At 39.1% G+C, this 10,255-nt stretch overlaps 1 long non-coding RNA gene across 1 annotated transcript in view; it reads right to left on the reverse strand.

Moving 5' to 3' along the window:
- Positions 1-4,813: 4,813 nt before the first annotated feature.
- LOC102491446 (uncharacterized) overlaps positions 4,814-10,255 on the reverse strand; it is a 30,223-nt gene continuing 24,781 nt past the window's right edge. Inside the window, exons 4-5 of the long non-coding RNA XR_334759.1 lie at positions 5,824-5,992; positions 4,814-4,850 (exon numbers count right to left, since the gene is read on the reverse strand). This is a non-coding gene — a long non-coding RNA (uncharacterized LOC102491446). The remainder of the gene's footprint in view (positions 4,851-5,823; positions 5,993-10,255) is intronic.

Consider the following 10,255-nt stretch of genomic DNA (forward strand, 5'->3'; position numbering starts at 1 on the left):
TCCCCCCAGCAATCGCTCATCCCCTATAGCAAAAAATGTTAAAAAAAAAAAAAAGAAAAGAAAAACTGTCTCTCAGCCAGTTGTTGTAAGCCAGACAGACTCCTTTGTGTGAAATCTCTTAGAGCCCCTTTACCCCTCTGTCAGCAGATCCTTCATTCAAACCTTTTGCCTTCCAGGGATGAGGGTATTAGGACACTTAGGTCCTGGAATCCACAGTACTGCTTTCTGGAGACACTCCCCAAAAAGAACCCTCTGTCCTTCTGGCTCTTTACATCACCTACCTAAAGGATGTAGAAGAGTCTTTTTTAATAATGGATGTTGTGTTAAGAAAATCCTCCCAGCGGTGTAAACTAATGATCAGTTAATGATATCCCAAACATGATGGTCAGCAACGAGGGAGATTTAGTTTAGTGGCCCAAGGAGTCTGCTACCAAGGAAGTAAAAAGGCACTTGAGAGTCTTTCCTTCAGACATTTCACTACAAGAAAGGATAAAACAAAGCCCAGACTATAGCGCAAAGCCAAAAACAAACTCTGGCCCGAGCGACTGTTCTACTCTTTACTGGGGCTCGATCTGAAATGAACCTCAGGAGGGAAGTCACTTGGACTCAGAAGTAAGTAGCATGACTCATTGGTTTATTAAAGCTGGAATAAACAGAAGGAAGCAAGTGCCTGAAGAAACAATAGGAAATATGAATGGTTTGTCTTCTGGAGAGCATGAGAACTCGTCCTTCTTTTGGCAGTCGTGGAATCCTGCCTGATGGGAGGACATTGTTTTCCCAGAACATGGCCTTTCCGAGCACTTGGCATGACATCATACACCTTTAGTGTTCCATTCTGTCAGGGGAGGCCCCTGCATTTCTTGATCTGTTCTCCAGTGAACCAACCAGAGGGTAACCATGAAAATGAGAAGGGAGAAGGCCAAAGAAAATACCATGTTGACTGGATTAGGAATAATTTATCCAGGGTAGGACAGAGTAAAATCTAACACTGAAATGGCATAAATGAGGCCACCAATTCTTCTGATTGCAATGCTACGTTCATAAATGACAACAAAGCTAAATGAGAATGAGGGGGTAATGGTTACTGCAGTGAACGGGGGGAAAAAGGCAGAAAAAATGGAGGCTGTGAAAACAGGCCACTGGTTGAGCAATTATACAGTATTTTACTAGGAGTAAAAATTAGGAATGTCAGTTGAGAATAAAGCTGTTTAAATTAGAAGTTAGACCTGGCTCTACTTGCCCACCTAAAAAGAATAGCCACATTGGGGTGATAAACCCTTTGAACTGTGTCTAAGTACCAGGACTGTTTACTTTGAGGAAGGAAACTGTCAGTTCTGTTTGTTCACAATGAGCCAACCACAATGTGTCTGATGGATTTGGGTCTAGTAAAAGAGGGGCACGTCAAGTGTAGGAAACAAGAGGTTTATCACGGGATTAGATTTAGGAAGACAAAAGTCATCAAGAGGCTGGTTGGCAGTCATTGTTTGCTGTGAAACTCCAGGCATGGGGTTGTTTTTCTTAAGGGTTAGCCTCAAATCTAAGATCCCTAAAATACTATTAATAGATCTGTTATTCACCATTTTTTTTAAAAAAATGTAGATTTCCCCCTATCCCAATAGTTTAGATGGCAATTTCTTTCTTCTTGCAGATTTTTTCTTCAACTTTTAACTGAGAGTAAACCAAAACTGCCTATTTGTAGGATTATGAATAATCAGTGTCAGGAGAGTTCTATTTAATTAAAAAAATTTTCACTTAAAAAGTTTTCAGTGCTGATAACAACTGGGGTTAAAAGCAGTTTTTTAAAGTAGATCCTTTCTGTTCCTGAAAGCAAATGTAAAAAGTAAAACAAATAAATTAACAAAGGGATAAAACAAAGAAAGCTCTCTTATGGGCCAAGCCTGAACATGTGTGGACTCAACATTAGGTAAAATTCTTTCTAGAATTTTCTATGACACAAGCCTATGCAATTCGAAAAATGAAAAGTTTTACTGAAGGATAAACATATTTGAGTCACTGGTGAGTACTGTTAAAAAAAAAAAAAACCTAAATTCAAGGAAGAGACAGAAATATTTCTTCTTTATTTGAAAAACTTTTCCCCAAGTAGCTTATGAATCAAATCTTACAGTCTCTAGAAAGTTTAGTGCTCCAAAGCACTGACAAACTTATACAGTATGTCCATTGAAATGACTTATTCTACTCTCTGAAAATGCTCAGATTTAGAAATTGTGACCTTCTGGACACTACAGACCTGTGTGCTCCTACTTCATCTTGCTAGCAAATGAGACAAACTACTACTTTTTTTAAACAAATTCTTAAATATTCTGTTGGAAAACTGTGTTATGCCACTGATCTATTTTGCTCCGTTGCATTCTTTCTTTCTTTAAAAAAAAAAAAAAAAAAAAAAAAAACCTCCTGCTCTTTTTATTACAGAAATCTCTGACTTCTGCTAAAATTCCAGTACTCTGTTTAACCGGGATATTGTCCTCAATGGAATTACTGAGAATCACTTCTTCAGAGCAAGTCAGTTATATAAAGAGTGATTTTGTGCTATTTGTACTATGAAAACAATTTCTCTTTACTTTTTCAAATAAGAGATTGTGCAGTAAATGCTTCTCCAATAAAAAACAAATGTTGGTAAAGATATGAAGGATTTATGCTCTGTTGGTGGGAATCTAAATCTAAATACAACAGCTGCTATAAAAAACAGTATGGTGGTTCCTCAAAAAATTAAAAACAGAACTACCATATGATTCAGCAATCTGACTTTGGGGTATATACCCAAAGAATCTCAGGATCTGCACTACCATGTTCAGTGAAGCATTATCCGCAATAGCTAAGATGTGAAAGTAACCCAAATGTTCATCGACGATTAATGGCTAAAGAAAATGTAGAATATACATAAGCTGGAATATGATCTAGTCTGTTTTAAAAAGGAAATTCTACCATTTGCAACATGATGGATGAACCTGGAATGCATTACGCTAAGTGAAATAAGCCAGTTTTAGAAAGACAATGTGATTCTACTTATATTAGGTATCTAAAGTAGTCACACTCACAGAGGCAGAGAATAGAATGGTGGTTCTTAGGGGTTAGAAGGAGGGGAAGAGAGGAGTGGTTCAATGGGTATGAAGTTTCCGTTATGCGAGCTTGATGACGTGAAGAGAGTTGCTGTACAGGGTAGTGCCTATAGGCAATGACATGGTTATACTCTAAAGAATTAGTTAAAAAGATAGAACTCATGTTAATCGTTTGTACACAAAAATAAAAATGGAAAAAATAAGCTTAGAAAAGAGTATAAGGAAATTTTTGGAGGCCATGGATATGTTTATTAGCTTGATTGCGGGGATAATAACACAAGTTCATGCATATGTCCAAATTCATTAAATTGTATACATTAAACATGTGCAGCTTTTTCCAAACTGTCTCCAGACTGAATATTCTGATATGACAGCATTGCCCCCCCGAACACTCAATCTAAGTTGGGAAGTCTTCCTTGGCTTATTGCTTTTCCAAAAGCACTCAGAAATGATAATCTCTAGGGCTCCAACCCTATTTCTTAAATATTCAAATTCATGATGAATTCAGGGAAGTATAAACTACTGAGTTGGGGGATGATCTGAGAGAAACTGAGCAACAGAGCTGTAGTTATTTTTTTCTTTTTTTTAATTTATTTTTTAATTTCAAGAAAAGCAGTTTTAGCTTTAATAAATCAAAATCAAAGAAATGCTAAGAGAGCTTTGCTTAAAACTTAAAGCCAGGAAACAGGTTAGGATTCTGTTCAAATAGTAGGTACATGAACCTATCAGCAGCTCAAGACAAGACAACAATCCTTAAAACCAGAAGACAAAGCCTAGAAGAAAATCAGCAATGTTCGAACAACAAAAGTCATAAGATTCTATTTCACCAGTTCAGTCTCATGTACTTAATCTATCTTCTGTTGTGGTCCAATCTTACCAATTAAATTCTGGGATATAATATTCAACTTCAGACTTCTCCCTATGATTAAGTTGGCCATTTTCTGAGTTTTTGAGTGTTTTCTATTGGTGTCTTTGTTAGTTGTAGGCTACTCATGAAAAGCAGTTATCATCAACATATAATAAAGTGGGTCAAATTTGCTCTTTATCTTCTACCCTTTCAGGAGTTGATCTCCTCTAAAGACTCCAATCTCAGTAGCACGTTAAGCCTACCCTTAGTGACTTGATTTTCACCTGTTGTCCCTTTCCTTTCCACCCCCTTGCAACCGGCAAATACATACACCTCTACATCTTTGTCGAATACCTAGTTCCCTCATCTCTTAAAGGCAACTAGAGAATGTGAGTATCAATTTTTTTGTTATGAAAGAGAACCTGGGGGCATTTTATTTATGCATTTTAATTGTACAATGGGGACTTTCTAGCTGGGCTCTTTGAATCCCAAAATCTTAATGGGAATTTGATGACTCTATTCAACAGTTCAAAGAGCCTCTTAGAAATAGTTGCATTGCTTTTGAAGAAGATACATGATGTAACTAAAGCATTAACCATATTATTAAATAAATTAGTTTACTATTTCTTATTGTCATTTGCTGTTTGCCAAACATTGTTTACTCTCATTATTACACATTCAATTTTATTTGCTTTGAATAATAAAAATGAGGAAATGAATGATTACTTCCTGCAAATGTATTTTAAAAGCTTACATGAGGATTCAGCCACTTAAAGATCCTTGAACAAAGAATGGTCCTCTTGTTTCTGGGAGTTTGATTCTCTATGACTAAGTTTCAAAGGTAACACCAATGATGAGGTCAAAGAAGAAGGTGACTGCACACACTTATTCCTGTCTTCATTCTTTCAGGTCAGATAACTTCAGCTCTGGAGTTCAAAGGGGAAAAAGATGTTGTACATTTAATTGTAAAGATAAAATTAATTCAAAATTTAGAGCCAGGCTGGGATTTCATGGCTAACGCTTGACATGAACAAGTGGGTAAACTTGTTCTGAGCCATTTGCAACATGAGTAACTGGACAGAGACCTGCTCACTTTCTTCCTCTTAGCATATGCAATACTCAGATGGACCTTGAAATGGTGCCAGCTCAAATTTGAAGGAATGTTTGGCCAGTGGTAGGTCTGTGGATACACACAGCATGAAAGAAAAAGTGTATAAGAGAATCTTTATAAAAAACACTTTTGGCATGAGTCACGAGAGAGCTCCCAAGCAAAGGTAAGACTTTCAATTATTAGGACTCCACATGCTCATCTGCAGGAATCAATGGGGAGTCAAGTGGGGCCTCAGAATGCTCTGTATTTCCGGAAAGTCTCCCTTTACTCAACACCAACAACCTTTCTCCCTTTTTCTGACTCAGGACCATCAGGACTAATCCTGCCACACCCACCACCCCAGATCACGTTGAATCTCAGAACTTCCAAGCTTCCCCTTATTCCTCAACTGACTCTAATTTGGTTTATGTATGGCCTTTTCTAAGACCACCTATTTCATTCCCCCATCCTATCCTGTAAACCTTTTTTGGGGAGTGCTTCCGGTACTCACATTCAACCTTCTGCCAACTTTTCTCTATCCCCAATCTTATTTGGGAGAATTCTCTTTGTGTTCTTGCTCTTACAAGAACCTGGCTCTTTGATGCCATTGGGCCTGATATGGGGCACAAAACCTTCCTTTCCCTTCTTCAGTGGTACTTCTAAGCCAAACTTCTGCCCTTCTGCCTTCAAATCCCAGTTTTTAACCCCATGATCCAGAATTCTACCACCAATTTCCACTTCATTGTTATCAAGTAATCAACCTTGCTCCCTTTCCCTGGTCTCTCCTCTGATTCCCCTGAAGATTTCACCTTTTGGTTGAGTGCCAGTCTTCAGCAAACTTCTATTCTAATTCTTGGTGAATTCAATATCTACCAGGATGACCTTTCTGCTCTCATTTCTTCAGCCTCTTCTCCTCCAGTCAGTTAGTCCTCTCTTTTGCTTTATCCACGAATAGCCACATCCTTTATTATATCACAGCTGATAACAGAAAAGTTTTTGCAATGATTTCATTTCAAACACAGCATTCTTCAACCACTATTATCTTTCTTTCCAATTTACTCCCTCTAATACCTCAACACTAATAATCCTCAAGCTCACTGGGACCTTCCTAATATTGGTCCCATCACTTATTTTCTTTACTCCCTTTATTCTATAACTTCTTTCCTTACCCACTTTAGTGCCAGGTGCAGTCATTAAAATCACCTCTTGGGAGCAGCAGATGGCATAATGGTTATGTCGCTAGACTCCCACATGACCAACCATAGTTTGAGTCCCAGATCCAGAGGTTTGAAACTCACGCTGGGCGTGTATGCATGTGTGCCCAAAATCCTGAGAGGAGAATAGAGGAGAAGGGATTGTGGCTTGGCCATTCCCATCCCCCCTGGATGGTGATTTCTCACTTTCAAAATCAAAACACTAATTGAATCCAACTGTCCCAACATTGCACACCCATGTAGCTGAGCACCCTTGAAGAAAAGTACACAGCTAAGATAAGTGTGCTCTCAATTATCGTAAATATTAAATGGGAGTTTAATACTGACACTTGCGGGACCAGCATATGGTGTAATGGTTATGTCACTAGACTCCCATGTAGTCGACTGCAGTTCGAGTCCCAGATCCGGTGGCTTTAACTCACACCAGGTGTGTGTACGTGCATACCCGAGATCCCAAGAGGAGAATGGAGAAGGGATTATGGCGTGGCCATCCCCCTGGGGGGTGATTTCTTGTTTTCTGTCTCTCTGTCTCTCTCTGTCTTTCTGGCAAGCATATGTACCCTATAGCAAAAACCTCTCCAAGGGAAAAAAAAAAATACTGCCACTTGTACAAACTTTCATCATATGTACCTACTGACCTGTATCTGCTGTCTTATATTCTGTAATACAACTATATGCCATATTGAGTTGAATGCCTCATGCTCCTAATCAAGGTAAACTCTTCACCTGGGGTAGTTTTCAGTCTTCCTTCTAGTCAAAGAAGTTGCTGCATCATATCTCCCCTCTCTTCTCTGAATTTTAAAATTTTCCTGCATTATTAAATCAGCTTACAAACATGCTATTTTGTTGTTGTTTCAATGAAACAAGACAATAGCAACATCAAATCACTGAACTCTAACCCTACTTCTATCTTGTTTCCTTCCCATATTGTTTTCCTTTTACCACGAAACTCCTTGAAAGTTTGTGCTTGCTATCTGCAATTTCTCGTCATCCTTTTTGTTCAAACTACTTCAGGCATGTTTTTATCTCATCACTCTTCACTGAAACTACTTTATCAAGGTCACTAGTGATGTCCATGTTGCTAAATTCAATCCTAAATTTTCAGTCTTCATCCTTTTTGACCAATCAGTAGCATTGAGCACAGTTGATCACTCTCTTCTTGAGACAATTTTCCTCACTTGGCAGCCCCACATACATGTTTCCCCTTGCTTCTCAATCTCCTGTAGAGTTCCCTTTCATTTCCCTACCTTTAAATGGCAGAGTGCTGAGACTAGCAGATGGAATGGTGGTTGCATCGCTGGACTTCCATGCCATCAGTCACAATTCAAGTCCCAGAACCAGCAACTTGAAAAAAGGCTTGCACCGGGCATGTGTGCATGTGTGATTGGGATCATGGGAGGATAGTGAGGACAGTGGAGATTGCAGGATGGCCATCCCTCCTAGGGGGTGATGTCTCGCTTTCTGTTTCTCTGTCTCTCCAATGAGCACACAAAATCTCTCTTAAAAAAAAATAGTAATATAAATAAATAAATAAATGGCAGAGTACCTCCATACTTGGGCTTTTCCCCTTGCCTATTTATAGATGGACAGTTCCCCACTTATTAAGACTTAACAGTGTCCTGGTGTGTTCAGGGATCAAAGTGACTGAAGCTATGCTCTAAGCCCCATCATCTAACCCCTGAAACACTCAGACAGGTAGGGTGACCTCTGTCCTCTCTCTGTCTCTGTCTGTCTCTCTCTCTTTAATTTTTTTTATTTTTTAAAACCCCCTCTCTCCCCTCAAGCCTTTTTTTTCTCTTGCTAATTTCAGAAGCCATTTTAAATCTGAGGTGTGTCCTGATGTGTTTGCATGGTGCACTAGCAAGCCGCACAGTTTTCATTTTTTACCTTTTAAAAAAAAAACTTTTTTCTCTTTTTTGGCTGTTTTTGCCTAGTTTTTTCTTTTCTTTTTCCTCTATTGTTTCCTTTTGATTTTTTTTTTCTTTTTTAACCTTACTTTCCCACTCTGCTTTTCAGTCTCCACATACTGAGTGTCTAGACAGGCCAAGGTGCACAATAGGCAAGCATCTGAATACTTTTAGGGTCATTGAACTCAACACTTAATGAAACTTCTGCCTAATGGAAGAAACTCCATTTTTATAAATCTAAACTCAAAATCTCTTTCTGTGGATACCATGTTGCAAAACACAATAGAGGAGAGATTTCGGCACAGAATTACCCTACAAAAAAGGGAAACACATGATCTTACCATTGCAGAAACCTTCTCTAAGCAATTGGCTAAAAGTGAATTCACTACCAAATGAGTAAAATTCAGAGAAGAGTGTCTGCAGAGTGAGCAGCAGGGAGAAGGATGGAGCTACAGAGAGACCATGGATTCTCTCTTCCCACATGCCTCTGAACTCTCTGTTGAAACCCTGCAGTTCAGCCCAGTGCACCTATTCCCTAGAAACTATAAGGCCTTTGTAATATCTAGCTCCAAAGTCATAAGTACAGCTTGCTTGGTGAGCATAAGAGAAATGGAACTGCAAAGAGATTGAGAACTATCTCTTTCCTTACACCACTGAAAGCTCAGAATTAACTCCCAGAAATTAGGGAGACACATATAATCCTTCAAATGACCAGAAATCACTACACAGGAACAACAAATATAGAAAACCAAGAAAATATCTCTCCCCTCACGGAAAAAAACAATCCTTTATCATCCACAGACAGTACAGTGGAACTCGTGGAAATGTCTAATAGGGAATTCAGAATATTCATAGTGACAAAACTAAATGAGATGCAAGAACTGAGAGACAATGAACTTCAGAAGATGCAGGAGAAAAGAGACAAGTTCCAGGAGGTGAGGAAGTTCTTGAATGATCTGAAAGAAGGAAATACACACCATAAAAAAAAGAATCAAATGGAGCTGTTAGAGATAAGAGCTGTAATGTAGGGAATCAAAACCTCCCTTGAGCAACCAGCAGTTGGCGTAATGGCTGTGTCGCTGGACTCCCCTGTAGTCAACCGCAGTTCAAGTCCCAGATCCAGTGGCTTAAAACTCACGCTGGGCGCGTGTGCATGCATGTCTAAGATCCTGAGAGGAGAATGGAGGAGAAGGGATTGCAGCATGGCCATACCCCCGGGGGGGGGGGTGATTTCTTGCTTTCTGTCTCTCCGTCTCGCTCTGTCTTTTTGGCCAGCACACTCACCCTATAGCAAAAAAATAAATAAATAAATAAAAACCCTCAAGAAAACAAAACAAAAAAATCCTCCTTGAAAGTATTAAAAGCAGATTAGTCCACTCAGAGATGGAATCTCGGATACTGAAGACAAAATCTCTGACCTATAAAAAGTAACCAAAAAAACTGAGACAGTAACCCAAAAAAGTGAGAATACTATATGAGTAATACTAGATACCATTAAGTGCCCAAACATGCAGATAAACGGTATCCCAGAAGGTGAAGAAACTACTAAGGGCATTGATAATCTATTACATGAAGTCTTGGAAGAAAACTTTCCAAATCTAAAGAGGCATTCAAGTATCCAGATCCAAGAAATACAAAAAACCTCTAATAGAATCAACCCAAGAAGGTCTTCTCCAAGGCACATCATGGCCAGATTTGTCAAATCCACAGACAAAGACAAGATACTAAAATTGGCAAGAGAGAAACCTCAGGTTACTTACAAAGATTAGTGCATAAGGTTAATATCAGACCTTTCATCAGAAACAATGTGAGCAAGGAAAGAATGGGAAGAGATATTCAAAGTGCTAAGTGAAATACGGTTCCAACCAAAAATACTATACCCGGCAACATTATCCTTCATATGGGTAGAAAAGATAAAAACACTCTCAGATAAACAAAATCTGAAAGAATTTACCAACAACAGACCAGCTCTTCAAAAAGTTCTGAAAGGAGGGAACCAGCAGTTAGCGTAATGGCTATGTCGCTGGACTCCCACGTAGTCAACCGCGGTTCGTGTCCCGGACCCGGTGGCTTAAAACTCACGCCGGGCACGTGTGCGTGCGTGCCCAAGATCCCGAGAG

This window comes from Tupaia chinensis, unplaced genomic scaffold, assembly GCF_000334495.1.
Source record: "Tupaia chinensis unplaced genomic scaffold, TupChi_1.0 Scaffold000275_1, whole genome shotgun sequence".
NCBI classification, from domain to species: domain Eukaryota; kingdom Metazoa; phylum Chordata; class Mammalia; order Scandentia; family Tupaiidae; genus Tupaia; species Tupaia belangeri.